The sequence below is a fragment of the Mustela nivalis genome, assembly GCF_964662115.1.
Source record: "Mustela nivalis genome assembly, chromosome: 6".
Taxonomy (NCBI): domain Eukaryota; kingdom Metazoa; phylum Chordata; class Mammalia; order Carnivora; family Mustelidae; genus Mustela; species Mustela nivalis.
This window is the reverse complement of record NC_139025.1, coordinates 154620455-154644476: the sequence shown is the minus strand read 5'-3', so window position 1 is coordinate 154644476 and position 24022 is coordinate 154620455. Positions and strand designations below refer to the sequence as shown.

Below are 24022 nucleotides of genomic sequence, written 5' to 3'. Positions count from 1 at the left end.
GTCTCCGGGGGAGCTCGGGGACCTCTGCCATCACACCATCCCAAGGACACGGACGGAATGCCATTTTGGGGTCCATGAGTTCCATGGGGCCAAGGGACAAGGAGGCGGATCTTTTAGAAGTAAGACCGATGGCCAAGGGCTTGGCCTCCTTGCCTGGGGCACGCCTCCACTGAGGGGACAGCAGTGTGGCCCAGGGGCCAAGGGCACTGCCTCTCAGAGGGCTACTGGGCTTCCCTCCCTGCTTCCTCCCTCTTTCCTCCCCCCCTTCCTTCACTGGTTGGGGAGGGGCAGAGGGAGAGAGAATCTTAAGCGAGCTCCACACCCAACACAGACCCAGACGCCGGGCTCCCTCTCACAACCCTGAGATCCCGACCTGGGCCAAAATCAAGAGTTGGATGTTTAACCCGCTGAGCCACCCAGGCGCCCCTGGGCTGCCTTGCTTTATAGTAAGCCAAGACAAATCATGGAGTAGAACAACACAAATTTTTAATTAAAAAATACGTGATTTTTTAAAACGTTGAACATAAAAATAGAGTGTAGCCCTATGAACCAAACATGAAATGTGTGCCTTGAGACCTTCTACTGAGGCCCCAGGGCACACTCCTTTAGGGGGTCTTTAGTGGTTTTCAGCAGGGAAGCGGAAGGAGCTCTAGTCTGAGTAGGAACGCACCGGCTGCACCTGTCCTTGCCTTCGGGATGGTGAACACTTGAAGGTTAAGGTGACGGTGTGGACCCCGAGGAGAGGGCCAGGGAGGCACATGTACTGTTTTCAGACTGGACCGTAAGCAAGAGGCAAGAGCTGTTCTGGGCGGCGTCCGGCCAGGACCGGACTGCAGGGGTGAGGCTGCGCAGCCGGTGCCCTCCGGGGAGCTCGTTGGTGTGCAAGCCCCTCTGTGCCACGGGGGCCCCGCGGAAGCGTGTGGCCCCGGGGGTGAGCGGCAGGCTGGGGATGCTGGGATTAGGAATCCCAACCTCATCTCCTCCCCTCAAGGACAGTGTCCTTCCAGGTTTCCCTTGAAAGAAGTTCCCCGAAGGGGCTCTGCCTGGAAGGACTTGAAACATCCTTGATCTTGGGGGCACAGCAAGGATCCGTCCAGAAATGTCCAGCCATCGGGGCACGTGTTCAAGAGCACGCAGAGAACCCTGCCCTCTGCTCTGATGTCCACAGTGAAGACGCGGCCGACTGCGGACGGGACGGCTCACGGGACTTCCTTTATCAAACACCTGCTATGTGCTATGTCCTCAGCCATGTTTCCCACCACAGCGCGGCCAAGAAGTCAAATGGGTTCTCAGTTTACAAACGGGAAGTCCGAGTCTCAGAAGGAATTAGAAGCTCCCGTGCACCAGCCAGCCATGATAGAGCCGATTAGAGAGGGACCCTGCCTGCAGCCTCTGCACACATCCCCCTCCCAAGCGCAACTGGTAATCACGGCTCCGGGCGAACGCACTCGGTGGTGTTGAGTGCGGACAGGGGCAGCACAGGCGAGAAGGACCCAGACTTCACAATCCCAGGAGCTCCATCAGGAATACCAGCTCCCCTACCCTGAGCCGACCTTGGGAGACTTCTTACTCAGAGAAGTTGCTTCTCTGCTCCCAGGAAAGCAAGGGTAAGAACTGCGGCCCCGGGAACTCGGCAGCATCCTGACAGCCCTCAGCCCACGGCGAGCGCTTGCAAAACTGGACCTCCTGGGCTTTAGAGCAACTTGTCACGGTCATCTGACCAAGGCAGAGCCGGGAGCAAGTGCTGAGCTCAAGAATCCTTCTTCCCTGCAGACCCTGGAGAACGAAGCCCAGAGCCAGGGCCCACTTGGAGTCGTCAGGAAATGTCTGAATGCCCGTGAGCCAGCTCTCTGACTGTAGGAACATGGGATGCACTTGAGGAATATTTTCTCCCCAAACAATTAAAATAGTTGAAAGCGTCACTTCTAACGTTCCCACATGGACCTCAGTGATCTAAACAATTCATTGACATGGACTCGTTCCAGAGCCTTCGACACCAACATTCAGAGCCATTACGGTCTTCCTTCAATCCAGAACTTACTGGAAGTATTAGCCTCAGAGTCTTGGAACCTTGTCAATTTTATAAACACTGTTCTTTCTAGCGTGGCCGGACAGGAGAATTTAAGGACACTTTCCTTGCTATCACTTTATTTTCCACTCCAATCATGGCAGCACTGTTGAATTTCAAAGATACCGTGCACAAACCACTGTAGGACGACAGCCTTTCAGTCTGTGCCATGATAGTGCAATCTGGTTGTGTAAATATTTGTTGGAGAAAGATTAACTAGCAAGTCAGTGTACTCGGAATGGCTGCCTCGCTCATTAGCCCAGGAAGGAAACAAACAAGAAAGAGGAGCCTTTCTCTACATCACAACTTACAAGCAGTCACTGAACATCCAGACAAGTTACTTTTTTTTTTTTTTTCCAGGCTAATTAAGGTTCTTCCTATTGAAAAAAAAGGCTTCTATTTCACCATGACCTTGCTCAATGTAAATTTATACTTTAAATATGTAACGGGCAGAAGTTCTCTACAATCTTCCAAATTCATCTGACTTCAGAGACCCATTATACCTCATGCATTCGTTGCCTGCGTATTGTTCATAAATAATAAATACGGCCAGAAAAAAAATGACTGGGAATTAATTGTTCAGGACAAGAGCACATTCATGCAAAGATTACGCTTCAGAAATGAACAGCTGGCCCTCGATTTCTCTTCCGGACAAATGTGAAGCTACGGGTTTCAGAGCAGGTTCCCAGAGATACGCGTTTGCTCGCACAACCTCCCTCCTAGTGGGTCCTCAAAGTGGGTCTTCTGCGGAGTCGCCCCAGCATGGAACCTGGCCCCGAATCCAGTTTGTAAGTCACATTTTACAGGCTCGGATGTCTGGCTCTATGATGTCTTTCTGCAGGCTGGCAAGGGCCACCGTCAGGTTCGTACTGTTCCTCTCGAGGGAGCCTTCAGGAGGCAGAAGGATTCGCAGGCTTGAGGCCCCCAGCCCCTAGGTGTAGTACCGGACCCTGGACGCAGACGTGACATAAAAGAGTTCGAGGGCATGGCCCGGCCAAGCGGGATACTCGGGTCCTCTGCTGGGCTCCAGGGAGGCCCAGGGAGACCCACAGAAGGAAGGCGCTGACGCAGACCTGGGCGGGAGCAGAACCGTTCCCAGCCAGGCCTGCATGGGGGGCTTCTCTCTGGGTCCGAAGCCACACCGTGACTGACTGAGAATCTAGGGAGAAGGTGCGTCCCTTTGGTCCTTCCTGACAGTCTTTCCCTTCCAGAACTTTCCCAGTGGGCAACAGAGAGTCTCTTACAGAATTCGGTTCCATATTACATTCCCCAAAACACCTCCCGGAGGCATTCGGCACTCGGATCCCGGGACAGATCTGAGAGATTGCCTCAGGCTTTTCGTTGTAGATCGGGACAAAATCCGACTGAGACCTGGCATTTCAGAAAAGCTGCCACCAACAGAACTTTTCCCCGAAGTTACATCAGTTGTGACCTTCATCAGCCACACTGAGAAATGTCTGTTTGCTGTGACTGTCAGCCCCGAGCAGGGACACAGAACTTGACGCGAAGGCGTCTGTAACTTGGATCCAGCTCCACGCACACCCGCTCCGGCTCCCCACCCCGGAACCGAGGGCCGAGGCCCGGATGCAGAGGAAGGGGCGGCTCCGTCCCGGGGTGGGGGGCGCGCCCCGGCTCCGCGCGAGCTCCCGACTCAGGAGCCCCGAGCCCGCAGCCTCCTCGCCGGCCGCGGCTCCACCGCCTCCGCGCCCCGGGGCCGCCCTGCCTGGTGACCGCGGCGCGCCCCGGGCGCAGAGGCCGCGCGAGGGGTCCCGGGCAGCTCCGGCGGCGGCGGCTGGACCCCGGCGGGCGGACCCGCGCTCGCGGCCGGCGGGCTGGCTTTGGGGCCCGGCGGGGACGGCCCGGCCGGCGGCGCGGACGCCGCTGCGGCGGGTCCCGGGGAGCCCCGCGCTCCTTACCTGGCGAAGCCGTCCCGTGCGCTCGCGGGTCCCGGGCCGGCGGGGCGCCCGCTGCGGGGCGGGGGCGCGGGGCGCAGTCCAGGCCCGGCTCCGGGGGCGGCGGGCGGCTGCGGCTGAGTCAGCGCCCGGGAGGAGCCGGCGAGCCCGGCCCGGCCGCCGACAGGGGCTGAGAGCGGAGTCGCGGCCGCCCCGGCATTTTAAAGGCGAGGCAGCTGGAGGCCGTTCAAGCGGAAACGCAGGGCGAAACTTGGCCCGCGGGGGGCGCCGGGGGAGGTGGGGGCGGGGCGCCGGCGCGCGGGGAGGGGGCGCGGGAGCGGGCGGCCGGCGGGGACTGGGGGCGCAGACGGGAGCGCGCGGGGGTGGCAGAGGGCTCCCGCCGGGGAGGGGGCGTCGAGGCGAGGGGGTGGCAGCGGCGGGAGGTCGGGGGGCGCGGGGGGTCGGCGGGCTCCCGCCGGGGTGGGGGGCGTCCAGGCGAGGGCGCGGGGAGGGGGCCCGAGGTGGGGAGCAGGCGGCGGGTCCCTGGCAGGTGCGCGGAGCCGGGCGATCTTAGGGCTCCTCCAACGCGCTGCCTTGGGTGTTCGCTGGGCGGGGACGCGGGGGCCTCTCGCAGCCTCCCCCTGCATTATGCTTAAGAGCGAGACGAACGTTTTCATCGAAGTTGGAAGCGAGACCAGGCCGGTTTGAGAAGTCCAGTCAATGCGATCAGACAAGGGAAGAAAAACGGTGTGAAAATCTCAGATCTTGCCTTTGCAAAGCCAACTCCTCCCCCTCCCCCTTTTTTTTTGCCTTTTTAAAAATTGGAAAGCAGGGTAAGGGATCGGTATTTGCAATGCATGGGATGGATCGTCTGGAAAATCCAAAGTGCAGATGGAAACAGTAGCCTTTCCAAGGAACTGGCCCGCGGTCAGGGGAACGTGTCACAGTAGCAGTGCGCTGGGGGCTCGCCAGCCAGTGGGGAGAGGAGCTGGAGAATCCCGCTGTCTCTGGGACGCAGGCGGATGAGGGAATACGGTCTAGTCTGTAAGACAAAGCACCTGCTCCTGACTGGGGGACTAGAGGAGACTTGAGTCTACCAGGGCACAGTCCTTACTCATGGCCCAGAAGAAGTGAACGTCATCATCCTATCACATGGTCCTGATGCATTCGGCCCAACCTCCTTCAGATGCCAAGTGGGATTTTCTTTCCGACTTGCGGTGATGATTCTAGGTCTCTGGTGAAGTGTAGACAACAGTCAGGGGGACGAGGCTAAGAGTAGGAGGGAAACCGGCCCGGCTGGATGAGATGATGGGAGAACATGCAGGCATGGAGAGATTAATAAATAGCACAGAGCCCCTCGGTCTTACTGCTCCAGCACGAGCACACGCACCCCTGCCAGGGGTGCCCGGAAACCCTGTGAGGCCGTCTGCGTCTTGCTCCCACTTTCAGGTAAGGAAGTGCAGGCCCCGAGGGTAAAAGTCACAGGGACGTCATGCAGTCAGCCGTAGAGAAACAGGGACCCGAGGGACCCTGCTTCCAGAGCCGGCATCTGTACCAGCCCTCTGTCCCCCACACGGCCTTCTCACAAAGCAGCGGTATTGAAAACAGCCTGTTCCCGGCCCAACAAGAGTTCAGCGCAGAAGGGGGAAGAGACCAGTCAGCAGTGGTGTTTGTGGGGACACTTCAAGCAGATGGGATGGTTGAATATGTCAAAAAAACATTATTTTCAAAAAAACAAAAAACAAAAAACAAACCAGTAACAATAACTAGATGGTGATTAGCAGGGGCCGATTTTCTACCCGGGTCTCTAGAGCAAAATAAATCCCAAAATCCATCAAAGAGCGAATGCAAAAAAACTGAAGCCAAAAAATAGATGTAAGTATTTGTCACAAAGCCGGGATCGTGAGACACTCTCTAGTGTATATTGTGAAACCATAAAGGAGAACAGCAATAGGATTATTGGGATTATAAAATACATGAACAAACGTCTTTATTTAAAAAAGAAACATGAGCAGAGTTAAAAAGTGACAAACTGAAAAAAAAACCTGTGTATATGACATGGGATTGCTAAGTTCAGCCAATGAAAATACAAACACCCGTTGAATTCGAATTTCAGGTAGACAACAAATAATTTTTTTTAGTGTAAGTATGTCCCGTTCCTTATTTATAGGAGAGTCAAGTTTAACAGGGGGACGCGGCTAAGAGTAGGAGGGAAACCGGTACCCTGGTATCCCTGATATTACAGAAACATTTGAAGGTAGAAAGTTCACAAAGATTGCTTATAATCATTATAAAATATGACCTTCCCATTAGAGCAAGGAATAACAGAGATGCAGGCAACTGGAAATGCTAATGTCCAAAAGACGAACAAAAGAACCATCCTGCTGCTGAGAAGACACTTAGAAAGCGATGCTTTTCCCCACTGGACTGCAAATTTGAAGATACTGAGAAAGTTCGGTGCCGGTGTGGGCTTGGGGGGGAAACAGGCGTGGTCTCCCACTGTTGATGAACGTGGCAGTTAGCACAGTGTTTCCAGAAAGCAGTTTGAAGACAAGCATGCAACTGAGCCCCTATGTGCTGAGAGATCCACCCAACAAATCCACGATCATGAATTTATCTGAAGATACAATGTTACGAGTGGACGGAAGGCTTAAAGTCAATGCTTTTACTTTGCACAAAGATGTAGAAGAGGGAGAAGTCCGTAAGGACCTAAACATCCATATGGGGGAGAGGCTAATGATGTAATGACTAAACTTACTGTGATTCAAGCATTGGTCTAAGCACCTCTTGCAGACACAAAAGCAAAACAGACCCGTCCCACGCCCCACTTCCCCCGAGTGGGAAGGTACTGTGAGTGTCCCCGTGTTACAGGAAGACAGGACAGAAGGGAGGCAACTTGCCTGAGGTCCCACAGCTGGCAGCGGGGGACGGGGACTTCAACGGAGTAGTTGGTCATCAGGGAACGCAAGGTCAGCTCTGTTCTCTGCCGGGTACCTGATGGGATCTCCAGGGACGGCATGCCGCGGTGACCTCATCCATGGGATCGGAGACTGTATGGTCCCTCAAAATGACAACACGGCTTTGTAGGTGTTGGCGCAGAAAACGTTCATGGCACAGTGTTAAGTGAAAAAGGAAGTTTCCAAAAACACATTGCTACAGGCTGAATATCTGTGTCCCCCTACGTTCCTGTGCTGAAACCTAGTCCATCATGGGAAGGTACTGGAAGGGGAGGCCTCTGGGAGGGGATCAGGTCATGAGGGTGGAGACCTCCTGAGTGGGATTTGTGCCTTTAGGAAAGGGACCCCGGACAGCTCAGTCACCCTCCTGCCACGTGAGGATGCGTCTGTGAGCCGGAAGCTGGTCTTCCCCGGACACAGAATTTGCCCGGCACATTGATCTCGGACCTTCAGCCTCCAGAGCAGTGAGAAATCAATGTCTGCTGTTTATAAGCCCCACCCCCGCCCCAGCTGATGGAATCTGTTGTATCAGGTTTAGTATGATCCCACTTATGTAAAATAGAAAAATACTTACTTATGGCTGCGTAGAGGCATAGAGGGAAGCCTGGAGGAATGGTCACTGACGTATTAGCCGGCTTTCTTTCTGACTGATGGGCGTTCTGATGATATTTTACTTTCGTCTTGATACTTTTCTAAATGACTCAGGTTTTTAAATTATGAACGTGTATGACTGAAATATCCGGGGTGGGGGGAGAAGAGCCAGAAAACAAAGTCTTCCTGTCTTATGATTCAGTCCTTCAGGATCTTGAAGTTCTAGGGTTTTCCCAAGCTCATTGTCTCTCCGTCAGAATTCTGGGAGCTCGGATCTTGGCTGAGGACTCAGTTCTCCACCAGGAAAATCCCAGGCGTCCCTCCGGCACCGGCTGCCTGGCCCCTAGCTGAGCGAGGGGGGCGGCGCCGTGGACCTTGGACCTCTCCGGTCAAATCTAGGTGCCGTCACAAAGGACTCGGAGAGCCCGGGGACTTGCTGTGCACCTACTGGGCCCCGGTGTCTCTGCTGCACCATGACATGGGTAAGTTAGCGTTATCATTGCAGAGGACAGAAATCCAAGCGAAGCCAGCTTGAGAAGTAAGGCGTATTCCCCAGAAGGGTCAGAGAATCCAGGAATCCCAGCAGAGGAGGGCCACCAGCGCCGCGTAAGGGATGGAGACGCGTGCGAGCCTACACCGCTGCGGGGAGCATTGCGTCGAAGACTTCTCTCTCCTCCCTGCCTCTGCTCCTCTCGGGGCATCCGTGCCTGCCTCTCCCCTGCGGCACGGGCTTCCTCTGCGCCTCGCTCCGCAGAAACACGGCAGCCTCCTGAGCGTCACGTAACAGCTTTGGTCACCCAAAGAGATTCATTTTCTTGGTCCTTAGCTTGAAGATGAAGTCAGGGCTTCATCGGCTCAGCTGGGGACAAGTGTCGTCCCCGTGCACGCATCGTGGACAGGCTGTGGCTCGGCTCCAGGTCACGAATCCCATTTGGGGCTGAAGAAGCAGTTTCTGGATGGAGTGTTTTGGTCCCAGTGGCAGCGGGAAGGCGAGGACAGCAAGCCTTGGGCTTTGCCAGGCAAAGTCACACGGCCGGGCCCGGGGTCAGTGGGGAGGAAGCTCCCCCAGAGCGGGGATCCCGCCCCCACCGCCAGCGCATGGGGTGTCCTAGCCAGATATGGGATCGATCACCCCAGCCACTGATGGCACAGGCAGGGGTGCCATGTTCTGCCACGTCTCCCCTCCAAGGAAGAAGGCACAGGAACACTAAGCAGACAGCTGCACCCATCTTGACCCCAGCGGTCCTTGCGTGAGGACCATGTGATGCCGGAAAAGGGTTTAAGGGGCCGCTGGGGGCCGCTGGGGGGCACAGGAGGGAACGCTGGGCTCGGAGTCAGACAAGCCCTGAGTTCGGATTTTTACTCCGCCGTGGCCGAGTCGCAGCGTGGGACGTCTTCCTCATCGTGGCACAGAGGACAGTCCTCGCGGGGCTGTGACAGGGGCCAGAGCAGCATAAAATGTGAGCCACGCAGCACAGCATCTCTCGGGGGCTCAGCCCTGCTGTTAACCCTTGAAGAGAGGACGTTGCCCACCCGCTCCTGCTCCGTGTCTGCTGGGAGCAAAGCAGTGCAGAGCCCGGGGAAGGGGGTCCGACTGCGGTCAGAGTTTGTAATGGGGGAACTTCCTTTCTCACTTTGAAACTTCCAAACAGGTTGATTTCAACAGAATTAGTTAAGCGTCACTCACGTGCACCCGACTTGGACATTGAACCCTGCTGCCAACGAACGGGGCAGCCTGCTTTCTCGGTGATAGGGACGGAAGTTGGGGGTGCACCGACCCTACCTCTGTTCTCTCTTCCCTGCTTGGAGATGTCCCCATTGGCACCAGATGGTGCCCCAGGGACGCCACCAGGGGCCTAGAATCTGTCCCCAGGGGCTTGCAGCACATCTCTGATGGCATCACAAAGCGGCCATATAGCTCCCTGACCCCCAGTTCCTGCTGGTGGTCCAGGGATCCTTTACTTCAGGGGTGAAGTTCGTAAAGGGACAGTTCAGGGAAAATATTTTCAGAACCTCTGGCTCTAACCCGGCTTGGGGTGGGTGCTGGTTGAACAGGGGGCACTTTCTGTCAGGGGGATATTCAGCAAGAGGACCCCGGGGTACAAGAGCCAGTTTAATTTTTTTTTATTTTTTCAGTCCTTAAGCCATTGGTAGCGTGAGCACCCCAGAGTGTTTTCAGCCCCGCGCTGGGGAGGCCGCGTCTTGAGGTCATGCTGGTCAGAGTCCCAGGCAGGTTCCTGGGTCCGCCACGGCCTTCTCTTGAGCCCCCGAGGGAGCCCACCTACAAAGGCCAGCCTTGCCCCATGTGGGGAGGTGTCAGCCGCGGGCTTCAACTCCATTTCGAGCTTGCAGTTTTTAAAAATTTTTACTTATTTATTTTTTTAAGGGAGAGAGCATGTGTCCGTCGGGGGGTGGGGGTGGGGGAGGAGGAGGGGCAGAGGGAACCTCAAGCAGACTCCACACCCAGCATGGAGCCCGATGCCGGGCTCGACCCCAGGACCCTGAGATCAGGACCTGAGCCAAAGTCGCTTAACCCACGGAGCCACCCAGGCGCCCCCTATCCTGCAGTCCGTTTTAAGGCTCTTTCTGGGAGTCTCCATGTACAACTCCTGCTTCATGAAGTTGCCCCATCTGTAAAGTACGTGATTGAACCCTTGGACCACTCCTCCCCACGGCGGCCGGAGCTGTCCCTTTAAAACCTGACTCCTGCTTTGCCCGAACATCTCCGGTGGTTTTCCATTTCGCTCAGCGTGAAACCCAAGGTCTTTTGATGAGTGACAAGTGCCAGGAGATCAGCTGGTCCCTCTCCGTTGTCCTTCCCGCCCCCCACCCCCCAGGCTTCTCCTGCCCCGACATCCCCGGTCACCCCTGTCCCTGCGTCTCTGTACTTTCTAACTGCTCTCCTCCAGAGCCGAACACGAGTAGCTTCTCTCTCTCTCCTTCCTTGGCTCAAATGTCAGCTAACTTCTGTGATCATTCTGGGCAAAGGAGAAACTCTGTCCCTCTGCCTCTGTCTCCGCTACAGTTCACTCCCACGGCCAGAGCACACGCCTACTGGGATGTCCGTGGTCTCTCTCCAATGGGGTGCCCGTCCATGCGGGCCGGGCTTGGTTTGGTTAGTTCCTGCGTCTTTCACGACCGGCCCAAGTTTAGGACACGGATGCTCGGATGGCTTGTGGAGCAGGGGAGCCTGTGGCCTCGGCTGCGTGCGCTGGGCGTGGGGCGCCGGCTCCCAGGATGGTTCTCCACTGTGGGGAAGCGCAGCTGGAGCTTCTGCCTGATGGGCCACATCCCCGTCCAGCCCAGCTCACTGCCTTGGAGACCCAGGAAGGAGACCCCCAACGACCCTCAGAAAAGCCCGAGGGGGCCGGCTCAGGGGCGGGCTGGGTGGAACGCCCTGGACAGGGCTCTGCCCATGACCTTGGACCCGCCCTTCTCTCTTCCTGGCCTCCTTTTCCCCACCGAGTCTGGGCATGTGGTGCTCGGGGCACCCTGTCTGCCCTGGCACTGCCCGCTCCGTCCCTGGATGGGCTTCGAGGCGGCTTTTGAGGGAAAGCTTGTTGGAAAATCCCCAGCTGTTGGCTGTCATCTGCATCGAGCTCTGGGCTCTTGTGGCGCTGCTGACGCGTGTGCTCCGGGCTCCCGGCCTCCTGCCAGATGACGCGGCACGACTGCGGGGCAGCTCATCCTTCTCCCCCGCTCACCCCGCTCCTCGCGGCCGGGACCTCCGGGCTCATTCGTGCTCTCGGTGAGCCGGGAAGGCAGCGGGCGGGGGCAGACGTCGGCGACAGCCCATCCCCCCTTAGCATTTTGGGGAGGGCTGAGGGGCGACCGAGTCCTGAGAGCAGAGGCTCAAGGGGAGGGGCGGGGCCTGTGGGCCGGCCCAGCTGGGGGTGTCCACAGCCCGTTCTCATGTGGCGGCCACGCTGGTTACCCCACTTCCGGGCCGAGCAGAGCGGGTGGGAAATGATGCAGGACACGGAGGCCCAGAGTCCGGAAACATCAGGCCAAAGTCCCCGAACTAGAAACCGAGTCACCTGAGTCTTTGTCTGCTGCAGTTTCTGCCACGTCCAGTTGTCTTCCCCCGGCACGTGGTCACACACTTGAAACTGAAGTGGTTGCGTGTGGCCAAGTGGCCCCAGAGCTCGTGGTCTGCGGCTGAGCCAGACTGTGACCCAGACTGTGGCTGACCCAGACCGTCTGGCGTCTTCGCTGCAGCAGGCGATCGAGCACCATCAGCCCTGTGGGGGCTGAGTTCCCGGCTCTGCACCATTCAGCCCGAGAGTGCCCATGCCTGGGCCCCTACCTCCTCTGTCAGCACGAATGGGGGACCGTGTGTAGGGCGGGGGTCTGCCGAGAGGTGCTGTTGAGGTGGACCTGCTCCGGGGAAGGTTGGGTTCACGTTGGTGACGCCCCACAGGAGCCGCGACGCTGCGGAGCCGCGGGCTCCTGGGGACTGTCTGTCCCACTCTTGCCGGGTCTGGAGTGACTCCTCCCTTGGGAACGTGGGTCTCCCCACCTCAACCTGGTCTTTCGGACTCTCTCTTGGACTTCGTCCCACCTTCCAGCTTCCCTTCTGAGACAGGCCTGCTTTCAAGGGGCTTCCTCCGACCCCTGGGCACGCAGAAGGCAGAGACAAGCGGCGGTGGAGTGTAGTTTCGGGAACTCCCTGAGTTCTCACTGACCCTTGGTCCCGATCCTCGCTCTGGGGCTCCTGACTCTGCACCTGTTGGGTCAGGGTGGAGGATTCCCTGAAGGTTCTCTTTGTTCAGAGACCCGCGGTCCCCAGGAGAACCACAAGGAACCCCTGCTCTGAGAAGGACCGTTTGCCCCTCCACTCCTTGGGCACTGTCTCCCCGGAGGGCTGGGTAGGAGGCACGGCTCCAGCCTCTGCGGGCGTCTCCCCAGCTCCTCGTGCTCCGGCTCCAAACCTCAGCACCATCTACCGGATGGGGGCAGCTCCGATTGGAGCAGACCGTGTCCCGCGGACGGCACCACTGGTGGGGAGAGAGGCAGAGCAGGGAGAGAAGGTCTGGACCCAGGACAGGAAGGGAGAGAGACCGACATGAAATCTCACTCAGGTCACTCGGTCTGTGATCTGTTCTCGTCTTATCCCGTAAGGCCGAGGACTTTGTCACCCACAAGGGTCAGTTCGACAGGGGCGGGGGAGAGCCCAGGTCCCCTTCCCCGTGATTCCCACCGCGGCAGCCCGCCTCGAGAGAGCCGGGCCGCCCAGAGCGCCGCCTCTCGCCGCGGAAGAGGCCCCGTCGGCTCGTCTCTTTCCCTCCCCCGTCATCCTGGGCCTGGCAATTCCACGTCCTGCTCACGGCTCCGCAGGAGGACGCGTATTTATGTCATTCTCTCTTTTGTCTTCCCATCCGCACGTGCGTGTGACCCCCCGCCCCGCACTCGTGGAGCAGGAATCTGAGTTTCCGTGGTGCGGTCCGTGAGGGAGCGAGCCGTGGCCCCTGCTCTCACGCACGTCAGGATCCAGCGGGTTAGGGTGACATTAAAGGGACATTTACACAATATCTGGTTATAATCACGTTACGTGTCATGACAGGTAAGGGCAGGGCACGGCGCGGGAATGAATGCAAGAGGAGACCCGAGTGGATCTGGGCAGTGGATAGGCTCCCTGCAGGAGGGGAAGGCGGGAGAATGGGAAGCCGACCAAGAGGGCCTACGTGCAAAGTCCCTGAAGTAACACGGAACTGGATGCCGAGGAGGAACCGGAAGAGAGCCGGGGAGGGCTGGGCCTGGCGGGAACCGAGGCCAGAGTGGTGGGCAGAGGTCACATGTGAAGGACCTCAGAGGCGATGTTTGGCCTGAGGATGGTTCTCAGGAGGGAGGGACGTGGTCAGATTTGCATCTTAGAGTAGCGTGGGGGGAAGGCCTCCAGGTGCGTGAACGCCCACCAGGGCCTGGCCAGGGCGGGGTGGGGACCCAGGACGCAGAGGGAGGGGGACTGCCAGCCGCGTTTGGGGGTAGAGCCAACGGGACTTGGCAGTTTGCTAGTTTTAGGAGTCTGGGGAGAGAGGCCTGTCCAGGACGTTGCTCAGGATGAGCCGCGCGGGACGAGGCAGGGTAGGGCTGGAGGGTGAGGGACTTGCCGAGGGGAGAAGCAGATTGGGGGGGGGCACTCGATCATCGGTCGGGACTTCATGTGTCGAATCTGGGATGTCTGGGGATGTTCGAGTGGAGATTTTGCAGTACGGTTGGGTACGCGGAATCCAGCTCAGACGAAGAAACGGGAAATGTGTGGGTAGTGGAAGTCGTACAGCATCTGGGACTGCCTGGGAGAAAGCAGAGGCGGGAGGACGGAGGACCCACCCGCGGCGACCAGCTCTCACCTCCCGCAAGACGGGGACGGCCCCGCTGGGAAGAGGGAAGTGCAGTCGCAGACGCAGACGGTGTGAGGGGGCGGGGGGCCTCTGGGAAAAAGTGGCTTCCTGACCCAGGGAAGCTCCTTCCGGGATGGAAGCCCAAATCGAAAGCCGAGAAACCACGTCCATGAGGGCTGCAACGCAAGCCTGGGACTTGGCCGTGTCAAGGGTTGGGGTAACCTTCCTGGGAACGTGGGTGGCGGAGGGCACGGAGGGGATTCAGACTGGCCGAGGAGGGGGCAGGAGGGGACGAGACGGGGAGACCGAGGTCAGACCAAGGTCAGAGGACTTGCGAGGAGAGAAGGCGGGGGTGCATGTGGCACGTGGGGTTGGCAGACGCGCTTTTTGCCGTTGCCACGTGGGGTTGGCAGACGCGCTTTTTGCCGTTGCCGGGCTTTGTTACTGCTTGTGATTGTTTTCCAGAGGGAAGGGACTTGCGCGGTTTGGATGCTCGTAGGGCAGCAGGGAGAAGCGGGGCTGGTGTGGATAACGGCCGATTCCCGAGCCCTGGGGACGCTGCGAGTCCAGGAGGAGGGCTGACCTCCCCTATCCTGTCAGAGGAAAGGTGCCGCCCGGCTGCCGAGAAGGGCCACTTTGTGAATGCCGAGGAGGGCGCCTTCTGCTGCTTTCTATCTTCTCTGTGAAGAGTGAGGCCAGGGTAAGCTCCAGAGTGAGGAGGGAGGGGGCGGTCAGGGTTCAGAAGAGAGGCGAAGACACATTACCCCTGAGAGGTGGTTGTCCGAGCTTCGCCTTTGGAGCAGCAGCAAGGTTGGGCGGGTAATGAGGCTCCATGAGCCACAGGTTCGCCCTCCCATGCCCACTTCCCCCCGGTTCCTCATCTCAATCCTTGTACCAAAGGCGGATTTCTACGGTCTACACCATGGCTGGTCTACAGCCTGACTCACGCCTCCCTGACCTCCCGACAGCAACCAGCCACCAAGGGCAGTTAGTTCATACCTCGGCTCGCCTACCCCCCTCCTGGTCATCTGCCACTGCGCTACCCTCTTCCTTCTGCATCAGAACATTTAAAACGATCTTCAGGCAAGTACAGAGCTTGGTATCACAGACCCTGAGCCCCTGCCACTCGTTGAATGAATACAGACATTTTGCCACATTGGCCTTGATTTTTCCTTAAAAACTGCAACACGTTACTAGAACCCTTGCCCTCACAACCTATTTGCTTTTGACTTACCCTTCTAATAAGTAGACTGTCGGATGCTCCAAGATTCACAATGTGGGAGACTCCAGGCTTCTCCCGTCTCCCGATGGTACCCTCTGATGTCAGGGACCGGCGGTCTCGTGAAGAGGTGTGTGTCGGCTGCCGGTTCAGCAGGGCTGCGGCAAGGAGTGGGGAGGGGCAGGGGAGGGTTAGCACCAACACGTGGCGTGGAGCCATGTCCTTCCAGTCCACCGAGAACCCGTCCCCCAGTGACAACTCCATCTGGGTGTGATCCGAGCTCAGAGTCAGGGCTGAGTCAAGTCTGTCTCACTCCCGGACCGGGGCGCCGTCCTCCATCCTGCCGGCTGCCAAGGAGAAGAACGTGGCAATGGGTCATGGTCTTTGCTGCCCTGGGGACCGTGAAGGTCACTGGTGGTGGTGCAAAGGGACCTGGTACCATTTCCAAGGACGTTCTGGGCCGGTGGAGCAGGACCTCAGGTCCCACCACCTCGACCGGCAAGGAGGCAAGTGCATCCCTGGGAATGGCAAGAGGGTCGCTGAGGCCGCTGGGGCACGGCCGCGCCGAGGAAGGTGCCAGGCCCTCTCTGCCCCGCTGCGTTCCTGTCCCCACTTGCCCCACGTCCTGCACATCCTGGGGCTGCAGGGAGCTCGCCGTCACGGCACCAGGCCACATGGCAGAGAGCAGGATGAGTTCCCCCACGCGGCGCCCACAGAAGGGACGCCGGCTGTCCCTGTTTGATGGGCGTCTAAGGGCCACTCGGGGAGGCAGACGCAGAATCAAGTCAAGTTTAACAGCCAAGCCCGGAATTCTGGACAGCCAAGAAGCGGAGCCCAAGGCAGGGCGTTGCCAGCTCCTGGACGGGTTCCGGCGACCTCTCTCCCGCCCTGCCCCGGCCTTCAAACGTGTCTCCGCTGGCCGTCGCAGGCTGCCCTCGCTCCCCTGTTTGTCGAGTCGGGCTTCCCCTCCACAGGGCCCCGAGAGCCCCACGAAGCTCCCGAGGGTGAGGTGACTCCGAGGGGACCCCGGATGCCAAGGGCGCCTCTGGACATACCCTTCCCCTCCCTGACTGATGCCTGCGTTCGGCTCAGGCCGCGCGGCCTCTGTCCTGGGCTGCTCGGGCTGCTGTCCCCAATGCCACCGCTGGAGCCCAGAGACCGGGCGGATCTGTCACAGGAAGCAGGCTGCAGGCCGAGACGGAGGCCTCGGGGGGTCGGGGAGGACCTCGTCCTGGCTTCAGGCCGCCCCTTCGCCGCCCCGCTCTTGCGCGCCAGAAGGAGGAAGCTTTCCTGTCTCCTCCTGCTCCCGTGAGGGCACAAGCCCCAGCGCAGGGCTCCCCCTCGTGACCTCATCCGAACCGAGTCACCCCCCAAGGTCCCACCTCTCCGTCCCGCCATATTGGGAAAGGGGGTGCAACGCGTGAATTTGGGGGAGACACAGACGTTGGGTCTGCCCGCAGGCCCTCCCCCCTCCCCTACCTCCACATTCTCTGCCCTGCAAGACACGCGCCACGTTGGCTGGTGTGTCCTCCTCCCCCGGGATCACCGTCCCCCTCCTGACCAGCGGGCCCCTCTCCCGACACGGGGCGGCTCGGCCTCCGCCCTCGGGGGCCCAGCCCACCGCCTCCCTCCTCCGCGCTCCCCTCCCCGTGTGTCTCATCCTCGTCCCGCCGGTTTCCCAGGCCGATGTGGGAGTTGCTCGGGAGGCCCGCTGCGTCCTCACGCCACAGACCCGACTCCCGGCCCCGGAACTGCCCTCCGCCCCGTCACCCTCGCCGGCACGGCCCCTCGCCTCGGCCTTTGTTATTTGCGGGCGCCCGTCCTCGTTCTGCTCTTCAGCGCGTGGTTGATGTGACCTTCTGAGAAGGCACCTCAGAGCTCGTCTTTCTCCTGCGGGAAGCTTCGAGACGGTCCCAGTCCCCCCCCCCGGGCTTGAGCCACAGCAGGGGGGCAGGGGGCACGTCGGGACCCCACTGAAATCCATTGTGTCCTTTCTTTGTCCCAGAACTAATTGGAGGGAATTTCAAGGGACGGGAGACCAGAGAAAGGGGTTTGCTGCCTGCCCCCCCATCCCCCCCACCCCCGTCCCCAAAGTGACCTCAGGCCGTTCTGATGGCAGCCTCCCTGGTTTCAGCCTTCGAGAATGGTGTTTGCTTGTATCCCGAGGAGTTCTGGACACTATTATTATTATTATTATTATTATTATTATTACTTTGACGGGGGTGATCACACCCGGAGGGTTTTACCTGCAGCCGTCTGGAAGGCTGACGCTCTAATCCCTTCATTCCCTCCGGAGGCATCGCTCGCTGATGCTGGGATGTGACGATCCCTTCCGTCCATCCCAGGCCGTGGGCTCAGTACGGGGTGAGGGGTGGAGGGTGGGGAGCTGTGCCGGGCCAGACCGTCCCCAGAAGACCAGCGCGGCAGCTGCCCGCCACATTCTCGCCAGCCCCGCGTACACGCTCTGCTGATGTCTGAGCTCATCCTTCCCTCGGACAGGCGAACACAGCACTCTCTTCAGCAGCGCCATCTGCAAGGCCTTTTGTTTCATGTGAGAGACACCAGGGTTAGCGGCAGGTGTCAGAGAGAGGACCAGGTCTCTGGGGGTGGGGGGGGCTGGCCACACAGCTGGCCACGGTCTCTCAGGAAGAGTTTCAGGCCTTTCTGCCAGTCCTACACTGGATAAGGAACTTGTATCCAGAATATGTAAAGAGTTCTCACAACCCAACAAAAAAAGGACAAACAACCCCATTAAAGAATGGGCAACAGGTGTCTCTGAAGACAGTATTTCAGATGGACGATAAGCACGTGAAGAGATGTTTGACACCATCCGTCGTGGGGGAAATGCAAACCTGAGGCCCCACAGCCACCAGGACGGCTCCCGGGAGAAGGAGCTGGTGCGGAGGGTCAGGAGGATGGGGCGAAACGGGGGCCCTGGCACTGCGGGAGGGACTTCGATGAACACCTGGGCAGCTCCTCACAAGGTGGTTCACAGGGGTGACATGCAGCGGGGAGCTCCACTCCAGGGAGCGCAGGAGCAGGAGAGTCGTGGGGGCAGGAGTGGAGGAGTCGTTTCCAGAAGCCGGGGGCACGGGGGAGCTGGGAGTGGCTGCCGCTAGGGCTGGGATCTCTCTGGGGCCATGAGGCTGCGCGGAACTTAAACCCGGTGGTGGGTGCAGCTCTGTGAACACGAACACCGGATCTTATACCTCGAAGAAAAAGTGAGTGCGGTGGCGGGCGGATTCCGTCTTTTTTTTTTTTTTTAAGATTTTATTTATTTATTTGACAGACAGAGATCACAAGTAGGCAGAGAGGCAGGCAGAGAGAGAGGAGGAAGCAGGCTCCCCGCTGAGCAGAGAGCCTGATGCGGGACTCGATTCCAGGACCCTGAGATCATGACCTGAGCCAAAGGCAGAGACTTTAACCCACTGAGCCACCCAGGCGCCCCCGGATTCCGTCTTGATAGGGCTATGGAGACAAACAGAAACTGCAAGCAGGACAGTGTGGCTGGCACGGTGTGCGGTGGGACCGGCGACCGTCACAGAGGACAGGGGCATGTGGGGGTCCTGGGGAGCGTCCTGAGCACACGGGTGACACGGGACAGTCGTGCCCTCCCGGGCCGGAGGCTCTCAGCCAGGATGCCGAGGGTGGATTTGGAGCAGGAGGAGGTGGGGGACATTCTGTCGGTGACCAAGGACACGTATTGGCAGGAAGCTGAGCTGAGGTTCTAGCGGCATCTGTGTTCAGGCAGCGGAGTAACTCCCTGGTCTCAGGCTTCCCACCACCCGCCGTGGCCCAGCTGGCGAGGCCTCCCGGGCAATGAAACCTGATTCAACCTCCGTGGTCCCGGAGACGAGTCATCACTGCCCCCTCAGTCATCGACACTGTCTGGCGGGTGGCCTGGCTCATGGCCCTTCTCCCTGGAGAAACGTCCCAGGGCTCTGTGGGTCCACGACCAGTCCCGGCCACCCACGGATGGGTGTGTTGGTCACCCCTGACCCTCCGTGGGAGCGTCTGGGACTTTGAGGCTCAGAGACATGCAGGCAGGGTATGTCCATGGCAGTGACATTGAGAGGATCACAGGCTTCCGGGGCCAAGGCCATTGACATCGAGGTGGCTCTGCCCTTCCTGAGGCCTGGGGGTTCAGCTAAGCCTACGGATGCTGTGAACTGACCCCCGGCCTCATCTCCCTCCGTACCCCCTTATGCTCCGCGGGCTGGAGGGGTTTCGGAGGTGCTGCCCACCAGACCCCTCTCCACTACCCAATGGCCCAGGCAAGCCCTGTGTGTCCCGTGGGACATGCTCTGTCCCCAGTCTTGGGGACCGAGGCCCGAGGAGTTGGCTTGGCCCTCGGCGAAGGAGCGTGGGACAAAGAGCACATTCTGGAAGATCCGTCAGACTCTCCCTCCGCCCGGGGAGGGCCGGGGTGAGACCACCTTGCTGAGGAAGGGACTTGGCTTGGAGAGAGGACATTGTAACAAGGCACCTCTGTGTCTGTCAGGGGAACGTGGGGACTGTCCCTAGCACGGGGATGCGCCTCAGACCCCCTCCGGCCAGAGCCTGCTGCCCCAGAGGCCCGTCAGGCCCGCAGCCTAGTCTCCCCTGCTACGTGTCACACACACACACCCCTGCCCCGAGTCTGCTTCTGGGGAGCCCGCGTCCGGCACACGGCACAGGGACACAGGCTGCCACACTTCTGTCCCACGGTCATCTGCGCGGCTGCTGGGGAAGCGGCACAAACCCGACGCATGTCCTCTGACCCAGTGCACGGGGTGCTCTGCCCGGCTGCGGAGACCACCCACCGGCCGTGGGGAGCAGGAGGGGCGGAGGGGCTCCAAGCCGGGAAGTCCCCTTCGTCAGGGCACGGGGCTGTGCGGGCCGTGGACACCCCAGCGAGCGTGAAGGGAGAGGCTTGTCTTTGTACACGCGAGTCACTCCAGTGAGTTTTCAAACGCAGGAGCGTATATGGTCACGTTTTGGCCAAGTTTACTTTTAGTGATCTTTGCCCACGGTGAGGCCATGTGGCTGGGGGCCCTGCAAGCCCTTCCTGCCTCCTCCAGAGACGATCCAGTAGACACACGCGGCTTGGTGCTGGGGCGGGGGGCAGGGGAGTCGGACTGTCTCCGCGGCTGGGGTGCAAGGAGGCCGAACACCTCCTCCGTCTCCCCTCCCCCAGGAATCAGCGCCTGCGGGGAGCTGCCGGCACCCGCAGAGGACCCCCCACAGACACGGGGAGAGGCCATCGCGGGGGGCAGAGGGAGACATGGTTGGTCCGAAGGTTTGGTTAGTAAAACCAGCTCTGTGATGCGCCAGGAAGCAAAACTCTTTTTAAAAAATATTTTATTGGACGCCTGGGTGGCTCAGTTGGTTAAGCAGCTGCCTTCGGCTCAGGTCATGATCCCAGCGTCCTAGGATCGAGTCCCACATCTGACTCCTTGCTCGGCAGGGAGCCTGCTTCTCCCTCTGCCTCTGCCTGCCATTCTGTCTGCCTGTGCTCGCTAGCTCTCTCTCTCTCTCTCTGACAAATAAATAAAATCTTTAAAAATAAATAAATAAATAAATAAATAAATAAATAAAAAATATTTTATTGGACGCCTGGGTGGAACCCTTCTCAGCGGGAGGCCTGAGCGCCTTTCCTGAATGAGTCGCCAACTCTTCCCGGGCTCATCCAACGCCCCCGCGCGCAAATGTGAATGAGAAATGCAGGTTATGGAAATTAGACATTTCAGCCATTTAAAAAATAATTTCCTGCCCATATGGGCCCCGTTGTTTCAAGTCTCAGGTTCCGGGACCCGACGCGACTCCAGCCTCTCCCGCCGTTCCCTGCTCCGTGGGCCGCGGCAGCCCCGGGGGTCCCGGCGGGGGCCCCAGGCCGCGCTCTCACCTCCGCGCACAAACAGGGCCCGCAGTCTCTCGTCCTGGCAGGGGGAGGAGGGGTTTGGCACAGAGCGATGCCCTGTCTTAACTCGTCCCGTGAGGCCTTGTGGAGTGTGACCTGCGGCTGGGGTGGGGGCAAGCGGGGGACACGCTCGGCGCTGGACTCCCAGACGCGTGTGCGTCCGCGGGAGTCCTTGTGCGCGTGCTCAGTGGGACGGGTGAGTCCCTCCGGACTGCGGTCCTCCGACCGCTGGGGACCCGAGTCCCATGTCACTTGCGGATGCTGAGGTCCAAGTATTATTCTGAAGGTCATACGGAGCTTCCCGGGGACAGCCTCCCCTTGCAAACACCAACCTGCAGGGCACCCACGTGCTCTGCTCTCCTGCCCCACAGGAGGGGCTGAGTGTCCTCCTCCTGCTCCTGGCCCCCCACCTCTGCTCTGGAGCCCGTCTCCCACTTCCAACCCCCTGCTGGTTGGAGAATGTCTTCCTCTCCCCTGTCCCCACCAGGCAAGGTCGTCCATGGAGCCCACACACACACGCGTCTGGTGCCTGTCACGGGCCAGGCTCCGTGTCTGCGTCTGGAGATGCAACAGTGAACGAATACAGTCATCGGTGACCCTGCCTTCCGGGAATTTGGAGTTTACTGGGGCTGGGGGCTGGCAGATGGGCCAGAGGGGACCCTCGGGAAGTCTCCGTGATGTAAAGTACACGGGACCCAGGGATGGAGAAGGTCTCGCGTTAACACCGGAGCTGGGCTGGTTGTTACCATTTGTCATTGTTTATAACTGGCCCTGGGAGTCTGTTTTCCTTTTTCTTTTAGATTTTATTTATTTATTTGACAAAGAGAGAGACAGAGCAGGAGAAGGCACAAGCGGGGAGTAGAGGCGGAAGCAGGCTCCCTACTGGGCAGGGAGCCCTATGTGGGACTTAATCCCAGGACCCCGGGATCATGGCCTGAGCCGAAGGCAGAGGCTTCACCGACGAGCCCCCAGGCCCCTGGGAGTCTGTTTCCTCACAGCGCCCCGAGAAGCAGGCCCAGGGTTAGTTCGTACAAGGGTCCCAAGTCTGCGATTCCAAACGGCGCTTTCGTAAGGGCTGAGACGTCAGGTCCCACCTCTGCCTCTTTCTCGCTGCAGAATTAATTAGTCCGTAACTTGCAGACTCATTACTCTGACACCTCGGGGTCCCCAGAGCAGCACCCGGTCAGAGAGGCAGTGCTGGACCTGGGGGGTTGGCGCCCTGAGCCCCGAGCGGGCCACCCTCCGCGTGCGCTTGCGGGGACTCTCTGGGCTTAGGTCCTTACGCTTCCCCAACTTTCCCCGATCATTCTTTGTGATGCTGCGAATCTTCCTCCTGCTGCTTCTTCCCTTCCGTGTTTTAGAAGCTATAGGTCTTGCTCGACTACACTAGTTATTACCTTTAAGGAAAAAACATAAATTTGAAATTGTTTCTCTACTGAAATGAAAAATAACTCTCCTCTCCCTAAGTAAAGCAAGAAATTTAATATGCCTTTAAATCTCTCCTCCTGTCCCCATTCAACACTCTATTTTCTTGGAATAATCTGGGCTTTTAGATGGCGGTAGCCTTAACAGCTTTTCCTCCTACAACCTCCTTGCGGGGGTGGGTACGTAATGTTTGCATTAATTTAATGCCCACGTTAATGGGAGTTTTTTAAACCTAACTACCCCTTTCATAGGTTTATTATCACATGTTTTATTATTTGTCTCTGCTCTTCCTAGAGTCCTAATTTTAACAGGACTGGTTTCTTCGGTGGTCGGGGGGAACGGAGTGAGCTGGGTACCGGAGCGCGCCTCCCCATGCCCACAACTGTGCCATGACTCTTCCGGGTTGGGGTGCCCTTCTCCCGCCCTTGACTTTGGAGGTGGTCGTGTGACTTGTCTTGGCTAGGAGTACGTTGTCTGACATAAAAAGATATCAGTTCTGAGTTTGACCTTCAAACGTCCTTGCTCTTTTCTGCTAGTCCTCCTGTGCCCCACCACCCCAGGCGCGAGAAGCCCTCACCCATCCGCTGGTCCCAGGCAGAATACCCCGCCAGCCCGTGGACCTACAGCGGGACCCAGTGCCGTCCGCCCACATCCCCCCCGGATCAGCCAAACCTGACCAGGTCATTTGTCAGGAAATCGTAGGTGACCGATGCATAGGAATTCTTCAGTTTTATCAAGAGACGGACCCTCTTGGGCTGTGGCTTGTATTAATGAGTAGAATCTAGTGCGATTTCTCAGCCGGCCCTTTGGAGGCCTGGCAGCGTCCTCTGCCCTATCCTGGGGTCCAGCCTCCCTTGGGGACAGAGAAAGGCCACGCCAGCCCCACCTGTTCCAGCCGCCCCAGGGAAGGCATCGGATCAGCTACCCCCAATGCACACCCGGGGACGAGCCCGCCGAGCCCAGCCCATGCACCGAGGCTGAGGAATATTAGCCTCAGCCTACACAGCTCACTCCGCCAGGGCTCTACCAGGAAAGAGAGAGCAAATACCAGGGGACCTGCCTCGGCCATGCCATGCCACGAAATCTTTTGTAAATAGTAGCACCCTGGAGTCGATGTGGTGGCTTGTATCCCTGAGAAGGTCATGCAGCCCATGCAGAGGTTTGCCGGGACCCCGAGCCAGGCGAGGGCAGGAGGCAGCCGCCCTCCCAGGCTGAAACAGCTCTTGGTTCCTCGGTCGGCAAACGGGACTCGAGGACCAAATTTGGTTCCTGATGTCTGACTGAAGAGGGTGCCTCTCGGGGCGCCTGGGTGGCTCAGTGGGTTAAAGCCTCTGCCTTCGGCTCGGGTCATGATCCCAGGGTCCTGGGATCAAGCCCCACATTGGGCTGTCCGCTTCACGGAGAGCCTGCTTCCTCCTCTCTCTCTCTCTGCCTACTTGTGATCTCTATCTGTCAAATAAATAAAATCTTTAAAAAAAAAAAGTCTTTAAAAAAAAAAAAAAAGAGGGTGCCTCTCTTGACTTGCCCGAGAAACCCAGACAGGGAGCAGGGGGCGGGGGCGCACCCTCAGACAGGCAAAGGGACCGCGGCTTCTCAAGCCTCAGAGGATCCCCAGCGTTGACCAGTACAG

The 24022-nt window shown here is 58.9% G+C and overlaps 1 protein-coding gene across 3 annotated transcripts in view; it reads right to left on the bottom strand.

Annotated features, from left to right (window-relative positions):
• The window catches only part of CTXND1 (cortexin domain containing 1), a 46503-nt gene extending 42317 nt beyond the window's left edge, over window positions 1-4186 (bottom strand). For all 3 annotated transcript variants that reach the window (XR_014312738.1, XM_082734390.1, XM_082734391.1), the window contains exon 1: window positions 3985-4186. The gene's annotated coding sequence lies outside the window, so the exon portion shown is untranslated. The remainder of the gene's footprint in view (window positions 1-3984) is intronic.
• Between the last annotated feature and the right edge of the window lie 19836 nt (window positions 4187-24022).